This window comes from Theobroma cacao, chromosome 9 (assembly GCF_053813885.1).
Source record: "Theobroma cacao isolate CCN51 chromosome 9, ASM5381388v1, whole genome shotgun sequence".
NCBI lineage: Eukaryota > Viridiplantae > Streptophyta > Magnoliopsida > Malvales > Malvaceae > Theobroma > Theobroma cacao.
The window spans coordinates 30,521,046-30,539,986 of NC_142647.1; the positions used below are offsets into that span (position 1 = coordinate 30,521,046).

The 18,941-nt window shown below is 29.8% G+C and overlaps 1 long non-coding RNA gene across 2 annotated transcripts; it reads left to right on the forward strand.

The window, feature by feature from the left end:
• Positions 1-17,426: 17,426 nt before the first annotated feature.
• On the forward strand, positions 17,427-18,704 carry LOC148760839 (uncharacterized). Of its 2 annotated transcripts, none has more exons than XR_016028507.1 (3): positions 17,427-17,635; positions 17,719-18,350; positions 18,501-18,704. It is a non-coding gene; the product is annotated as an uncharacterized LOC148760839 (long non-coding RNA). The 2 variants fall into 2 exon arrangements; XR_016028506.1 differs by having other exon boundaries at positions 18,506-18,704.
• Positions 18,705-18,941: the final 237 nt, after the last annotated feature.

An 18,941-nucleotide genomic window follows, 5' to 3' on the forward strand; every position in this document is an offset into this window, starting at 1 on the left:
AAAAATATAAATAAAATTCAACTTAAAATCAATTATGAGATTATAAAACCATTTAAAGCGAGTAATAAGGCTTTTAAAGACATGAGTGGCTATAAATGGACTTTTCTTACCAATGGTGGCTTTTACTTCATGTTTCCCAAGGTAAACGTTCAATTATAATATGTTCTAACAAAAAATGTACAAAAAATCAACTTAATATCAATTATAAGATTATAAAACTATTTAAAGCGAGTGATATGGCTTTCGAAGATATGAGTGACTATAAATGAACTTTTCTTCTCAATGGATGGCTTTAGCTTCACATTTCTCAAGGCAAATATTCAATTATGATCTGTTTTAACCAAAAAGGTAAAAAAATTCAACTTACAATCAATTATGAGATTATAAAACCATTTCATGTGAGTAATAAGGCTTTGGAAGGCATGGGTGACTATAAATGATTTTTTCTTGTCAATGGATGGCTTTCACCTCACATTTCTCAAGGTAAATATTCTATTATGATCTGTTTAAACCAAAAAGGTAAAAAAAATTCAACTTAAAATCAATTATGAGATTATAAAACTAACTAATGTGATTAATAAGGCTTTCAAAGGCATGGGTGATTATAAATGGTCTTTTCTTGTCAATGGATGGCTTTCACTTCACATTTTCCTAGGTAAATATTCAATTATGATCTGTTTTAATCAAAAAGGTAAAAAAATTCAACTTAAAATCAATTATGGGATTATAAAACCATTTAAAGCGAGTAATAAGGCTTTCGAAGGTATGAGTGACTATAAATGAACTTTTCTTCTTAATTAATGGTTTTTGCTTCACGTTTCTTGTGGTAAACATTCAATTATAATATGTTTGAACCAAAAATGCAGAAAAAATCAACTTAAAATCAATTACGAGATTATAAAACCATTTAAAGCGAGTAATAAGGCTTTTGAAGGCATGAGTGACTATAAATGAACTTTTCTTCTCAACGAATGGCTTTCACTTCACGTTTCCCAACATAAATATTCAATTATGATATGTTTTAACCAAAATCTTAAAAAAATTCATCTTAAAATCAATTATGAGATTACAAAGCCATTTAAAGCGAGTAATCAGGCTTTCGAAGGTATGAGTGACTATAAATAAACTTTTCTTCTCAATGAATATCTTTAACTTCACGTTTCTCGAGGTAAACATTCAATTATAATCTGTTTTAATTAAGAATGTAAATAAAATTCAACTTAAAATCAATTATGAGATTGTAAAACTATTTAAAGCGAGTAATAAGGCTTTCGAAGGTATGAGTGACTATAAATGGACTTTTCTTACTAGTAGATGGCTTTTCCTTCATGTTTCCCAAGGTAAACATTTGATTATAATCTATTTTAACTAAAAATGTAAAAAAATAACTTAAAATCAATTATTAGATTATAAAACCATTTAAAGCGAGTAATATGGCTTTCGAAGGTATCAGTGACTATAAATGAATTTTTCTTCTCGATGGATGGCTTTAGCATCACATTTCTCAAGGTAAATATTCAATTATGATTTGCTTTAACCAAAAAAGGTAAAAACATTCAACTTAAAATCAATAATGAGATTATAAAACCATTTAAAGTGATTAATAAGGCTTTCGAAGGTGTGGGTGTCTATAAATAGACTTTTTTTGTTAATGGATGACTTTCGCTTCACGTTTCCCAACGTAAATATTCAATTATAATATGTTTTAACCAAAAAGGTTAAAAAATTCAACATAAAATCAATTATGAGATTATAAAACCATTTAAAGCAAGTAATAAGTCTTTCGAAGGCATGAGTGACTATAAATGAACTTTTTTTCTCAACGAATGGCTTTCACTTCATGTTTCTCAAGCCAAATATTCAATTATCATCTGTTTTAACTGAAAAGGTAAAAAAATTCAATTTAAAATCAATTATGAGGTTATAAAACCATTTGAAGCGAGTAATAAGGCTTTCGAAGGCATGAGTGACTATAAATGAACTTTTGTTCTCAATGAATGGCTTTCGCTTCATGTTTCCCAAGGCAAATATTCAATTATGATATGTTTTAACCAAAATCATAAAAAAATTCAACTTAAAATCAATTATGAGATTACAAACCATTTAAAAGGAGTAATCAAGCTTTCAAAGGCATTAGTGACAATAAATGAACTTTTCTTCTCAATGAATATCTTTCGCTTCACGTTTCTTGAGACAAACATTCAATTACAATCTATTTTAATTAAAAATGCAGATAAAATTCAGCTTAAAATCAATTATGAGATTATAAAACCATTTATAGCGAGTAATAAGGCTTTTGAAGGCGTGAGTGACTATAAATGGACTTTTCATACCAATGGAAGGCTTTCACTTCACGTTTCCCTAGTTAAACATTGAATTATAATCTGTTTTAACGAAAATGTAAAAAAAATCAACTTAAAATCAATTATGAGATTATAAAACCATTTAAAGCGAGTAATATGGCTTTCGAAGGCATGACTGACTATAAATAAACTTTTCTTCTCAATGGATGGCTTTAGCTTCACATTTCTCGAGGCAAATATTCAATTATGATCTGTTTTAACAAAAAAGGTAAAAAAAATTAACTTAAAATCAATTATGAGATTATAAAACCATTTAAAGCGAGTAATAAGGCTTTGGAAGGCATGGGTGATTATAAATGGTCTTTTTTTGTCAATGGATGGCTTTCACCTCACATTTCCCAAGGCAAATATTCAATTATGATATGTTTAAACCAAAAAGGTAAAAAAATTTAACTTAAAATTAATTATGAGATTATAAAACCATTTAAAGCGAGTAATAAGGCTTTCAAAAGAATGGGTAACTATAAATGGTCTTTTCTTGTCAATGGATGGCTTTCGCTTCACATTTTCCCAGGCAAATATTCAATTATGATCTGTTTTAACCAAAAAGGTAAAAAAATTCAACTTAAAATCAATTATGAGATTATAAAACCATTTAAAGCGAGTAATAAGGCTTTCGAAGGCATGAATAACTATAAGTGGACTTTCTTGTCATTGGATGGCTTTCGCTTCATGTTACCTAAGGCAAACATTCAATTCTGATATGTTTTAACCAACAAGGTAAAAAAATTCAACTTAAAATCAATTATGAGATTGTAAAACCATTTAAAACGAGTAATAAGCCTTTTGAAAGTATGAGTGACTATAAATGAGTTTTTCTTCCCAATGGATGGCTTTTGCTTCACGTTTCCCGAGGTAAACATTCAATTATAACTTGTGTTAACCAAAAATGTAAAAACAAATCAACTTAAAATCAATTATGAGATTATAAAACCATTTAAAGTGAGTAATAAGGCTTTCGATGGCTTGAGTGAATATAAATGAACTTTTCTTCTAAACGAATGGCTTTCGCTTATGTTTTTCAAAGCAAATATTCAATTATGATCTATTTTAACTATAAAGATAAAAAAATTCAGCTTAAAATCAATAATGAGATTATAAAATAATTTAAAGCGAGTAATAAGGCTTTTGAAGGCATTAGTGACTACAAATAAATTTTTTTTCTTAATGAATGGCTTTCGCTTCACGTTTCTCAAGGTAAACATTCAATTAAAATTTCTTTTAACCAAGAATGTAAAAAAAATCAACTTAAAATCAATTATGAGATTATAAAATCATTTAAAGCGAGTAATAAGACTTTTGAAGACATGAGTGACAATAAATGGAGTTTTTTTGAAAATGCATGACTTTTGCTTCACGTTTCCCTAGGTAGATATTCAATTATAATCTATTTTAACCAAAAAGGTAAAAAAATTCAACTTAATATCAATTATGAGATTATAAAACCATTTAAAGTGAGTAATAAGGCTTTCGAAGGCATGAGTAACTATAAATGAACTTTTCATCCCAATGGATGGCTTTCGCTTTACGTTTTCTAGGGCAAACATTCAGTTCTAATATGTTTTAACCAAAAATGTAAAAAAAATTCAACTTGAAATCAATTATGAGAATGTAAAACCATTTAAAGCGACTAATAAGGCTTTCGAAGGTATAAGTGACTATAAATGAACATTTCTTTCCAACGGATGGCTTTCGCTTTACGTTTACAGAGGCAAATATTCACTTATAATCTGTTTTAACCAAAAAGGCAACAAAATTCAACTTAAGATCGACTATGAGATTATATAACGATTTAAAGCGAGTACTAAGGCTTTCAAAGGCATAAGTGACAATAAGTGGAGTTTTCTTGTAAATGCATGGCTTTCGCTTCATGTTTTCTGAGGCAAATATTCAATTATGATATGTTTTAACCCAAAAGATCAAAAAATTCAACTTAAAATCAATTATGAGATTATAAAATTATTTAAAGCAAGTAATAAGGCTTTCGAAGGCAGAATGACTATAAATGAACTTTTCTTCTCAATGAATGCTTTCGTTTCATGTTTTTTGAGGTGAATATTCAATAATGATATGTTTTAACCAAAAGGTAAAAAAATTTAACTTAAAATCACTTTGAGATTCTAAAACCATTTAAAGTGAGTAATAAGGCTTTTGAAGGCATGAATGACTATAAATGAGCTTTTCTTCTTAATGAATGGCTTTCGCTTCACGTTTTTCGAGTTTAACATTCAATTATAATTTGTTTTAATCAAAACTGTAAAAAAAATCAACTTAAAATTGATTATGAGATTATAAAACCATTTAAAGTGAGTAATAAAGCTTTTGATGGTATGAGTGACTATAAATGGACTTTTCTTACCAATGTATGGCTTTCGCTTCACGTTTCTTGAGGCAAATATTCAATTATGATCTGTTTTAACAGAAAAGGTCAAAAAATTCAACCTAAAATCAATTATGAGATTATAAAACCATTTAAAGCGAGTAATAAGCCTTTTGTAGGCATGAGTGACTATAAATGAACTTTTCTTTCCAATGGATGGCTTTTGCTTCGCGTTTCCTAAGGTAAACATTCAATTATAAATTGTTTTAACCAAAAATGTAATAAAAATCAACTTAAAATCAATTATGAGATTATAAAACCATTTAAAGCGAGTAATAAAGCTTTTGATGGCATGAATGACTATAAATGGACTTTTCTTACCAATGGATGACTTTCGCTTCATGTTTCTTATGGCAAATATTCAATTATGATATGTTTTAACCAAAACGGTAAAAAAATTCAACTTAAAATCGATTATGAGATTATAAAACCAGTTAAAGTGAGTAACAAGCCCTTTGAAGGCATGAGTGACTATAAATGAACTTTTCTTCCCAATGGATGGCTTTTGCTTCACGTTTCCTAATGTAAACATTCAATTATAAACTGTTATAACCAAAAATGTAAAAAAAATCAACTTATAATTACTTATGAGATTATAAAACCATTTAATGCAAGTAATAAGGCTTTTGAAGGCATGAGTGACTGTAAATGTAGTTTTTTTCTTAATGAATGGTTTTCACTTCATGTTTGTCATGACCCGGTACTCTCTTCGAGCCCGTGATAGCCATCACGATGTCCTGATAGACAAACCTTACCCGAAATGTCAACTGAAACCTTGCAAGGCTCTAGCATCAGTTTTCCTCCTCCATTGTGAGCAACAGTTACTAAATATCATATTTTAAAGGAATATAGACGATTTTCAAATCAAAGACAATCAAAAAGTAATTTCTACCGCATAGGGGTATTTTAGTTATTTTTACTCAAAAATTTCGAAACCTGCTAAAAATACAATATATGAATGAAAAATATACATTTCATATAAAAAAATAAATCTAGGTGTCTAAATCATCTTTTTAAAGTGAATTTATAACTAATAGAACTAAATAAAAATATTGGATAAAATATTCTATTTTCATGTAAAACAATATTTATAAAATTTTACGTAAACAATTACTGTAGCGTACTAACAAAATAAATTCATATACATAATAGCACACAGCGCCAGGGTATACAAAGATATTCTACAATGACATGTGAGCCCCAAAATAACAAAAATAAACAGGACTGTAGACCTACGATTTCTAAGGGTGCAAATCCAAAAGCAAACCCTCGACAAAATCGAATGTCTACAAACTGTTCTGAACCTGAAATGGGTGAAAAGGAGGGGGTGAGTTTTTATAAACCCAGTGAGTAAGCAAAGTTCATCTATAACATCTAAAGCCAAGTAAATGAAGACAATTAAAACATCTCTTCATAATATGATTCATAACATTAAAACTCATTTCAACCATATAAAACAATTACATTTCATCAAAAATAATCAGTAAGGCTTATGACTCTCTTAAAACTTGGCTCGTGCCAAAACTCGTACTCGATGACACCTTGCGTCGGGCATCTAACCGAGTTCGCCAAGGCTGTTAAAATAACATATACACATAAAACATGTTTTTACGTTTAAAAACATAGCAGTTCCTTGGTGTTGGCTGAGTTTCACCCTCACTTGGTGGTTCGGTGTGAAGTGAACTCTAAACTACCTTAGGAGATACCCTTCGTGCCTCTCATACTAAGGTAAAATATAACGGGGTTTACTGTGCCCCTCTATTAGGCTGGTCCACGGAAACCCACCCACTGCAGTAAGCTAATCACTTACCCTACCAAATCAATAAAAATTTCAGTAGCATGACATGGCTAATATGATATTATCCAGCCTGTCAAGGTAAAACAAAACAATTCATATATTCCACACAAACACAAATCCAGCCATTCATGCCATCACATTGTCATAAGCCATCAATTCAAACCATATGTCAAAACATATATATAACACAAGTATATAGTCTCCACTTACTCAATTTCCAAAACCAGTATTCGATTTCAAAACAAGTTATAAATCTCATTTCGTTTAACCAACACTTCAATTTTAAAACATAATAATTTACAATTTAAACTCATTATTCTTTAAAACATAAAAACGAGTAGAAACAACTTTAGATAGTTAAGATGAAAGTCTATTACTCACTATAACGGGAGTACTCCTACTCCTGGTCCTCGGGTACGATATCCTTATCCTTACCAGAGGGCTCACCACCTATACATAATACATAACAAGTAATTAAATATATTTGTGCCAAACTGTTATAAAACTATTTCAAGCTCTTTATGAATGTATGAAATTGAATGAGAAGTGTTTGAATAATCACTTAAAGATGGTGTTCTACGTAAGTTCAATTGTTGTTGGACTAAAATGGTATTCAACCTAACTCGCACTATACATTGTTTAATTAGCCGAAACATCCAATTCAACTCTAAATAGATTATTGCACTTTCTGTACTCCAATAAGTCCGTATACCTCATTAGAAATCAATTCTAAGTCCATTTACTATAATTTTCTCATTATCGTTCAAGTAGTTTACTAAAGGAACTATACTTTTTGATAACCTTTTTTGATATCCGATATCATGAATCATCAAATACGAGCAAGAAAACATGAAATATGACAAAATTCATCTTCGAAATATTCCCTATAGAATTCAGCCAATTAGGGTTTGATGAAGAACATGTTATTTTCTTGCTTGTTTTTCATATCGAATATCACAAAACACTAAAGATGCCTAGATAACATGAGATCTAGCAAAGCCCATCCTCAAAACCTTCCTCCCTTGATTCGGCCAATATGCTTCCATCATGGAAACTTGAGTTTCAACCATAGAAAATGAAAAAGAAAGCATGGGTAAGGTAGATCTTAAGCTAAATCGCGTAATCTTACCTCCGATCGCTTCGTTTTTCGAAAATCCAATGAATTTCTCTTGAATTTTTCCTCCTTAGGGTCTTTCTATTCTTTCCCCCTTTGTTCTTTGGCTTTGACGGCTATGAGAGAGTGAATGGGAGAGTTTATGTTGGTTTATAAAGGAAATTATAAAACAATTAAAACTTGACACGTGTCACCACTTGATTGGTCCATGGTTAAAACTTAACAATTAAGCATTCTCTTACCACCACATATAATCCCATAATTATCCAAAGTATAAAATGATAATAGATGAAATTCATAGGCTTGACAAGTGTCATGGTGGTGTAAAATTTCAAAAATTCCAATTACGTCCTCGTGGACACGTGAAAAGACCGTTTTGCCCTTATTCTCGGAATTGAAATTTTTCACTTCTCAAATTCAAATTATGTTCCAACTAGTCAAACTTGGTCAAAAATCTCTTCCAACATTCCAATTTTGCCCTCGAGTGGCAAAATGACCATTTTACCCCTACGTTATAAAAATTCTCGATTGGACTCTAAATCAATCCTCGAACTCCAAATCACCATATTAAGACATTCTAAGGTTCAATAACTCTCAAATACATCCTAAAATCTCTATTTGGACTAGTTCTAGGCTTTAATCGACTTAATTATACCACTAGGTACAATACCGACTTTTAACAATTTATCGAGGCATCCAAGTATGCAGACATGCTATCAAGTACATGAATGACATGGCAACTATATAATAGAGCTGCGTTTGACAATGTTTCCCAAGGCAAATATTCAATTGTGATATGTTTTAACCAAAAACGTAAAAAAATTCAACTTAAAATCAATTATGAGATTACAAAACCATTTAAAGTGAGTAATAAGGCTTTCGAATGCATGAGTGACTATAAATGGACTTTTCTTGTCAATGGATGGCTTTCGCTTCATGTTTTTTGGGGGAAACATTCAATTATAATCTGTGTTGACCAAAAATGTAAAAAAAAAATCAACTTAAAATCAATTATAAGTTTATAAAACCATTTAAAGTGAGTAATAAGGCTTGTGAAGGCATGAGTAACTATAAATGAAGTTTTCTACTCAATGAATGGCTTTTGCTTCACGTTTCTTGAGGTAAATATTCAATTATAATCTGTTTTAACCAAGAAGGTAAAAAAATTCAACATAAAATAATTATGAGATTATAAAACCATTTAAAGAGAGTAATAAGGCTTTTGAAGGTATAAGTGACTATAAATGAACTTTTCTTCCTAATGGATGGCTTTCGCTTCACATTTTCCAAGGTAAACATTCAATTAATATCTGTTTTAACCCAAAATGTAAAAAAAATACCTTAAAATCAATTATGAGATTGTAAAACAAGTTAAAGCGGGTAATAAGGCTTCCGGAGGCATGAATGACTATAAATGAACTTTTCTTTTCAATGAAGGGCTTTCACTTCATGTTTCTTGATGCAAATATTCAATTATGAACTGTTTTAACCAAAAAGGTAAAAAAATTCAACTTAAAATCAATTATGAGATTATAAAACCATTTAAAGTGAGTAATAAGGCTTTCAAAGGCATGAGTGACTGTAAATGGACTTTTCTTGCAATGGATAGCTTTTTCTTCATATTTCTCAAGGTAAACATTCAATTATAATCTGTTTTAACCAATAATGTGAAAAAAATAATCTTAAAATCAATTATGAGATTATAAAATCATTTAAAGAGAGTAATAAGGCTTTCAAACGCATGAGTGACAATAAATGGAGTTTTCTTGCAAATGCATGGCTTCTACTTCATGTTTCTCGAGGTAAATATTTAATTATAATCTGTTTTAACCAAAAAGTCAAAAAAATTCAACTTAATATCAATTATGAGATTACAAAACCATTTAAGGTGAGTAATAAGGCTTTCAAAGGCATAAGTGACTATAAATAATCTTTTCATCCCAATGGATGGCTTTCGCTTCATATTTCTCGAGGTAAACATTCAATTATAATCGATTTTAACTAAAAATGTAAAAAAATTCAACTTGAAATCAATTATGAGAATGTAAAATCATTTAAAGCAACTAATAAGGCTTTCGAAGGTATGAGTGACTATAAATGAACTTTTCTTCCTAACGGATGGCTTTTGCTTCACGTTTTCAGAGGCAAATTTCACTTATAATCTTTTTTAACCAAAAAGGCAAAAAAATTAAACTTAAAATCAATTATGAGACTAGAAAATCATTTAAAGTGAGTAATAAGGCTTTCAAAAGCATGAGTGACAATAGGTGGAGTTTTCTTGTAAATGCATAGGTTTCGCTTCTCGTTTCCTAAGGTAAACATTCAATTATGATCTGTTTTAACCAAAAATGTAAGACAAAATCAACTTAAAATCGATTATGGGATTATAAAACCATTCAAAGTGAGTAATAAGGCTTTCGAAAGTATGAGTGACTATAAATGAACTTTTCTTCTCAACAAATGGATTTTGCTTTACGTTTCTCGAGGTAAACATTTAATTATAATCTATTTTAATAAAAAATGTAAAAAAATTCAATTTAAAATCAATTATGAAATTATAAAACCATTTAAAGTGAGTAATAAGGCTTTCGAAATCATGAGTGACTATAAATAGACTTTTCTTCTCAATGGATGGCTTTCGCTTCACGTTTCCTGATGCAATAGTCAATTATAATCTGTTTTAACCAAAAAGGTAAAAAAATTCAACCTAAAATTAATTATGAGATTATAAAACCATTAAAATGAGTAATAAGTTTTTTAAAGGCATGAGTGATTGTGAATGTACTTTTTTTGTCAACAGATGGCTTTTTCTTCACGTTTCCCAATGGAAGCATTCAATTATAATCTGTTTTAACCAAAAAAGGTTAAAAAATTCAACTTAAAATCAATTATGAGATTATAAAACCATTTAAAGCGAGTAAAAAGGCTTTTGAAGCCATGAGTGACTATAAATGGACTTTTTTTGTCAATGGACGGCTTTCGCTTCATGTTTCCTAAGGTAAACATTCAATTATAATCTGTTTTAACAAAAAATGTAAAAGAAATTCAACTTAATATCAATTATGAGATTATAAGACCATTTAAAGCAAGTAATAAGGCTTTCAAAGGCATGAGTGATTATAAATGGACTTTTCTTGTCAATGGAGGGCTTTTGCTTCACGTTTCTTGAGATAAACATTCAATTGTAATCTATTTTAACCAAAAATGTAAAAAAAAATTGAACTTAAAATCAATTATGAGATTATAAAACCATTTAAAGCAAGTAATAAGGCTTTCGTAGTCATGGGTGACTATAAATGGACTTTTCTTCTCAATGGATGGCTTTCGCTTCACGTTTCCCAACGCAAATAGTCAATTATAATTTGTTTTAACCAAAAAGGTAAAAAAATTCAACTTAAAATCGATTATGAGATAATAAAACCATTTAAAGTGAGTAACATGTCTTTCGAAGGTATAAGTGACTATAAATGAACTTTTCTTCTTAATGAATGGCTTTCGCTTCATGTTTCTCGAGGTAAACATTCAATTATAATCTGTTTTGACCAAAAATGCAGAAAAAATCAACTTAAAATCAATTATGAGATTATAAAACTATTTAAAGTGAGTAATAAGGCTTTCGAAGGCATGAGTGACTATAAATGAACTTTTCTTCTCAATGGATGGCTTTAGCATCACATTTCTCAAGGCAAATATTCAATTATGATATGCTTTAACCAAAAAAGGTAAAAACATTCAACTTAAAATCAATAATGAGATTATAAAACCATTTAAAGCGAGTAATAAGGCTTTCGAAGGCGAGGGTGACTATAAATGAACTTTTTTTGTCAATAAATGGCTTTTGTTTCATGATTCCCAAGGCAAATATTCAATTATAGTCTATTTTAACCAAAAAGGTCAAAAGATTCAACATAAAGTCAATTATGAGATTATAAAACCATTTAAAGCTAATAATAAGGCTTTTGAAGGCATGAGTGACTATAAATGAATTTTTCTTCCCAATGGATGGCTTTCACTTCACACGTCTTGAGGTAAATATTCAATTATAATCTGTTTTAACCAAAAAGGTAAAAAAATTCAAATTAAAATCAATTATGAAATTATAAAACCATTTAACGCGAGTAATAAGGCTTTTGAAGGTATGAGTGACTATAAATGAACTTTTCTTCTCAATGAATATCTTTCACTCATGTTTCAGAAGGTAAACATTTAATTATAATCTGTTTTAACCAAAAAGGCAAAAAAAATTCAACTTAAAATCAATTATGATGTTATAAAACCATATAAAGTGAGTAATAAGGCTTTTGAAGGCATAAGTGACTATAAATAGACTTTTCTTACCAATGGATATCTTTCAACTCACGTTTCTTAAGGTAAACATTCAATTATAATCTGTCTTAACCAAAAATATAAAAAAAATCAGTGTAAAATCAATTATGAGTTTATAAAACCATTTAAACCAAGTAATAAGGCTTTCGAAGGCATGAGTGACTATAAATGAAGTTTTCTTCTCAACGAATGGCTTTCGCTTCACATTTCCTCAGGTAAATTTTCAATTGTGATATGTTTTAACCAAATAGGTAAAAAAATTAACTGAAAATTAATTATGAGATTCTAAAACCATTTAAAGTGAGTAATAAGGCTTTTGATGGCATAAGCGACTATAAATGAAGTTTTCTTCTCAACAAATTGCTTTCGCTTCATGTTTCCCAAGGCAAATATTAAATTATGATCTGTTTTAACCAAAAAGGTAAAACAATTCAACTTAAAATCAATTATGAGATTACAAAACCATTTAAAGTGACTAATAAGGCATTCAAAACCATGAGTGACTATAAATGTACTTTTCTTCTTAATGAAAGGCTTTTGCTTTATGTTTCACCTAGGTAAACATTCAATTATAATATGTTTTAAGCAAAAATGTAAAAAAAATTCAACTTAAAATCAATTATGAGATTATAAAACCTTTTAAAGTGAGTAATAAGGTTTTCGAAGGCATGAGTAACTATAAATGGACTTTTCTTGCCAATGAATGGCTTTCACTTCAAGTTTCTCGAGGTAGACATTCAATTATAATATGTTTTAACCAAACATGTAAAAAAAATCAACTGAAAATCAATTATGGGATTATAAAACCATTCAAAGTGAGCAATAAGGCTTTTGAAGGCATGAATGACTATTAATGAAAGTTTTCTTCTCAATGAATGGCTTTCGTTTCACGTTTCTCGAGGTAAATATTCAATTATGATCTGTTTTAATCAAAAAGGTAAAAAAATTCAACTTAAAATCAATTATAAGATTATAAAACCATTTAAAGTGAGTAATAAGGCTTTCGAAGGCATGAGTGACTATAAATGAAGTTTTCTTCTCAATGAATGGCTTTCGCTTCACATTTCTTGAGGCAAATATTCAATTATAATCTGTTTCTACCAAAAAGGTAAAAAATTCAACTTAAAATCAATTATGAGATTATAAAACCATTTAAAGCAAGTAATAAGGCTTTTGAAGCCATGAGTGACTATAAATGAACTTTTCTTCTCAATGGATGGCTTTCGCTTCACATTTCCTAAGGTAAACATTCAATTATAATCTGTTTTAACCAAAAATGTAAAAGAAATCAACTTAAAATAAATTATGAGATTATAAAACCATTCAAAGTTGGTAATAAGGCTTTCAAAGGCATGAGTGACTATAAATGAACTTTTCTTCTCAATGAATGGCTTTCACTTCACGTTTCTCGAGAAAAACATTCAATTGTGATTTGTTTTAACCAAAAAGGTAAAAAAATTCAACTTAAAATCAATTATAATCTTCAAAATGATTTTAAATTGAAATATTTTTCATTTCTAGCTAAAAGATATTATAATAGGATGTTTGCGTTGTAAAACGTGAAGAAAAAGTCATCCATTAACAAGAAAAGTCCATTTATATTCACTCATGCCTTCAAAAGCCTAGTTACTCGCTTTAAATGGTTTTATAATCTTATAAATGATTTTAAATCAATTTTTTTTCATTTTTCATTAAATCAAATTGTAATTTGATGTTTACATCGAGAAACATGTAGTGAAAGGTATCTATTGACAAGAAAGGTCCATTTATGTCACTCATGCCTTCAAAAGATAGCTACTTGCTTTGAATGGTTTTATAGTCTTATAAAAGATTTTAAATCAGAATTTTTTTCATTTTTGGTTAAAAGAGATCACAATTTGTTTTTGCTTCAAGAAGCGTGAAGCAAAAGATATCTATTGATAAGAAAAGTCCATTTATAGTCACTCATGCCTTTGGAAGCCTAGTTACTTGCTTTAAATGGTTTTAGAATCTTATAAATGATTTCAAATATAAATTTTTTCCATTTCTAGTTAAAACAAATGATAATTTGATGTTTGCATTAGGAAACGTGAAGTGAAAGTCATCCATTGACAAGAAAAGTCCATTTATAGTCACTCATCCCTTCGTAAGCCTTGTTACTCGTTTCAAGTGGTTTTATAACTTTATAAATGATTTTAATATGAATTGTTTTTCATTTTTGGTTGAAACAGATCATAATTTGATGTTCACACCAACAAACATGAAGTAAAAGCCATCCATTAGAAGAAAAGTCCATTTATAGTCACTCATGCCTACGAAAGCCTAGTTACTCTGTCACGACCCGGTACTCCCTTCGAGCCCGTGACAACCACCGTGATGTCTCGATAGGGGCATTCATTACTCGAAATGTCAACCAAAACCTCGTAAGGCTCTTGCATCAATTTTACGTCTCCCTTGTGAGCAACAGTTACTAAATATCATGTTTTAAGGGAATATAAACTATTTTTAAATCAAAACAAACAAAAAGTAATTTCTGCCACATAGGGGTATTTTGATCATTTTTACCCGAAAATTTTGAAACCTGGTTAAAATACAACATACGATCAAAAAATATACATTTCTTATCTAAAAATAATTTTAGTAATCTAAATCATCCATTTAAAATGAAATTATGACTAATCAAACTAAATAAAAATATTAAATAAAATATTCTATTTTCTTATAAAACAATATTTATAGAATCCTGCATAAACAATTTTTATAGCGTAAGAGCAAAATAAATTCATATATATAATAGCACACTAAACTAGGTATACAAAAATATTCTACAATGACATGTGGGCCCCAATATAATCGAAAATATACAAGACTGTAGACCTTCGATTTCTAAAGATGCAATCCAAAAGCAACGCTCGACAAAATCGACTATCTACAGACTGTCTTGAGCTTGAAATGGGTATAAAGAAGGGGGTGAGTTTTTATAAACCCAATGAGTAAGCAAAGTTCATCTACAACATCTAAAGCCGAGTAAATGAAGACAGTTAAATCATCCCATAATAATATGATTCATAACATTTAAAACTCATTTCAATTCATATAAAACAATTACATTTCATCAAAATAATCAACAAGGCTTATGATTCTCTTAAAAACTTGGCTTGTGCCAAAACTCATACTCGGGGACACCTTGGCCCGGGCATCCAACCAAGTCCGCCAAGGATGTTAAAATGACATATACCGATAAAACATGTTTTTACTTTTAAAATATAGTCATTCCTTGGCATTGGCTGAGTTTCATCCTCACGTGGTGGTTGAACGTGAAGTGAACTCTAAACTTACCTTAGGAGATACCCTCCGTGCCTCTCGTACTAAGGTAAAATATAACGGGGTTTACCGTGCCTCTCTAATAGGTTGGTCCACAAAAACTCACCCACTGTAGTAAGCTAATCAAATAACCCAACAAATCAATAAAAATTTTGACAGTATGACATGGCAAATATAATATTACCCAGCCTATCAAGGTAAAATAAAACAGTTCATATATTCCACACAAACACAAAACCAGTCATTCATGCCATCACATTGTCATAAGCCATCAATTCAAACCATATATCAAACACGAGTATATAGTCTCCACTTACTCAATTTCCAAAACCAGTATTCAATTTCAAAACAAGTTATAAATCTCATTTCGTTTAGCCAACACTTCAATTATAAAACATAATAGTTTACAATTTAAGTTCATTATTCTTTAAAATCATAAAAACAAGTATAAATTACTTTAGATAGTTAAGATGAAAGTCTGATTACTCTCTCCCTATGTTCGGCCAGCAAGTATTCCCTCATGGAAACTTGTGTTTCATCCATAGAAAATGAAAAAGAAAGCATGGGAAAGGTAGATCTTAAGCTAAAATTGAAAAATCTTACCTTTGATTGCTTTGTTCTTTGAAATTCAACAAATTTCTCTTGAATTTTCCTCTCTAGGGTTTGTTTCTATTCTTTTCTCTTTTTTCTTTGCTTTGGCCGGCCATGAAGAGTGAAATGGGAGAGTTTATGTTTAGTTTATAAAGGAAATTATAAAGTATTAAAACTTGACATGTGTCACCATGTCGTTTTAGGTGGTTTTATAACTTTATAAATCATTTTAAATTGATTTTTTTCATTTTGATTTAAAACAGAACATGATTGAATGTTCACATTGAGAAACGTGAAATGAAAGGCATCCATTGACAAGAAAAGACCATTTATAGTCACTCATGCCATTGAAGGCCTTGTTTCTCACTTTAAATGGTTTTATAACTTTATCATGATTTTGAACTAATTTTTTTTTCATTTCTGGTTAAAGCAGATCATAATTGAATGTTTGCTTTGGGAAACATGAAGCGAAAGCCATCTATTCACAAGAAAAGTCTATTTATAGTCACTCATGTCGTTGAATGCCTTGTCACTCATTTTAAATGGTTTTATAACTTGACAAATCAATTTAACTTGAATTTTTTTACATTTCTGATTAAAACAGATCATAATTGTAATACCCTGCACCCTCGTTGGACACAAATAAGACCTTATTGATCAAACGAATTATCGTTTGATGTGAATTGGCGTGCTAAAGAGCGACAAAGGATGAAAGGAGCGTTCAAGTATAAAATGCTTCACGCGTGCAGAAACAATAATTAAATAATAATATTTTCGTTGTAAAGGAATTAGTAAGCTAAAGGATGATTCGAAAGTAAACCGAGATGTAATGATGTGTTTCGAGACCAAAGAAGGCAAGTGAAAAATTTTGAAATAAAATAATATTTTATTCAATAAAATAATATTAAAATATTAATATTTTATATGTTGTCAAAATTAGTCATGAAAAATGGAATATGACTAATTTAAGTGGGGGAGAAGAAGTAAAGAAGAATTTTGAAGGAAAACGACGATAATTGTGTTAGCGTGATTTATTAAATCGAGCTAAAGCGGGTAAGTAAATATTTAAATATTATGGTGACACTACGTTAAATGCGATCTCGATATTTTGAATATACACGTATAAGAAAAGGAAGATAGAAGGAAATTAGAATTTTTAAACGTGTCGGAATGATCAAATTTTAAGATACGAAAATTGAAAGATTGAGTACCAAATAAAATGAAGTTAAGGCATAATATGTAAATTTTATTGTTTTGAAGAAATAAAAATAAAATGAAAATAAAATGGATGATAAAATAATGAAGAAAAGATGTTGAAAAGTCAAACAATATTTTTATATGTACATGAGTGACCACATGAGTCAAGAATGGGAATGATGTGGTTTGGATGGGAATGAAGAAAAGTCAAAGTCATTTGGAATAATACTAAATTTGGAACCAAGTGAGGTGAATGGCCGGCCATACAAAAGAAAGGAAGAAAGACAAAAAAGTAAAGAAAACAAAAGAGAATAGTGTAGAAATGATGGTGGGGCCAGCCATGTGAGATGAAAGTAGAAAAAAAATGAAGAGAAGTCGGTTATGAAGAGGAAAGAAAGAACCAAAAGCCAAGCAAAAGAAAGGAAAGAAAAATCGTGGGAGAGGAAGAGAAAAGGAACAAAAAATTTTGCTATTTTCTTGGCACGATTTTACCGCACTTTGAGGGAGGAAAAGAGAGCTTTTTGCTACAATTTTTGGAGGAAGAAAAAGCTGAAAATTTTGAGGTAAGAAAGCTGATTTTTTTTTTTAGGTTAATTGCTGGAATTTTTTAGGTTATTATGGCTGATTTTGGTGTTGAAAATTCAAGGTTTTTGCTGCTGAAATTGTGTGAATTTGCTGCTGGAAATTTTGGAGGTTTTTGCTGTCATTGAAGGACAACTTTGGCTGCTGAAAATTTGAGCTATTTACTACCAATTTGTGCAGAAAAATTAGAGCTATTTACTGCCAATTTGTCCAAAAAAGTTGGAGCTGTTTGCTGCCAAATTGTGCAAAAAAATTGGAGCTATTTGCTGGTAGTTGTGCAGGCAAATTGGACAGCTTTGTGCTGCCAAAATTGAGGAGTTTTGTTGCTGGAAATCTGCTAATTTTAGGGCAGAAAATGGCAACAAAAAGGGTGAGAAAATGAGGCTTTTGGTGATCGATTTTGAGAGGAAGCTACGGTGGTGGAGGGAAGTGACGGGCTGGAAAGAAAAAGGAAGAAACATGGAAAAGAGAAAAAGAAAGAAAAAGAAAAGAAAAGAAATAGAAAATAAATGGGCATGACCCAATAGAAAATACATGGGCATGACCCAATAGAAAATAAGTAGGCATGACCCAATAAAAAATAAGTGGGCATGGCCCAATAGGAAATAAAAATAAATGGGCTTAGCCCAAATAGGGAAATTGGAGAAGCCCATGGAGAGGGCCCAAAGATCATAAAGAAATGAAAAAGGCCCAATGGTAAGTTAATGTAATATTTTAAAGTTTATGGGTAGTTTAATATTGTGCATATTTTGGATGAAAAATATGCAAGTTGCTTAAGGAATTTTTAATTAAGTTGCTACCCATACAAATGTGTGATTAAGTATACTGAGTTTAAATTGTTGTTAGGAAAGTTTGTCGTGGAGGCGTGCCGAACGAAGTATGTGACCGACAAATAGGAATAATTATATACGCGTACGAATCAATAGTGAAGTAATATCTCACTATTATGAGATGAGTAGGGAGTGTCAATTTTAAAAATTCCATATATATATACATGTACGTATATTTTACGTGAAGTACAAAATTTATGGAAAGCATGCGTTGATAGAATTTTAAAGAATTGTGGGTGTAAGTTATTTTTAGAAAGCATTTGAAATATATATATTAGACGTAAAGTGTTTTAAACCGAGAAACAAGCTTTTCGAAAATATTTACATCAAAGGAAATTGTGCCTTGTTGTTTATGTGGTGTGCATTCATGAAATTTATTACATATTCACCATGCTATTTTCATACAAAATATCATGCAAATATTTACAATGAACATTTTACGAAAAGAGAGTTTTAA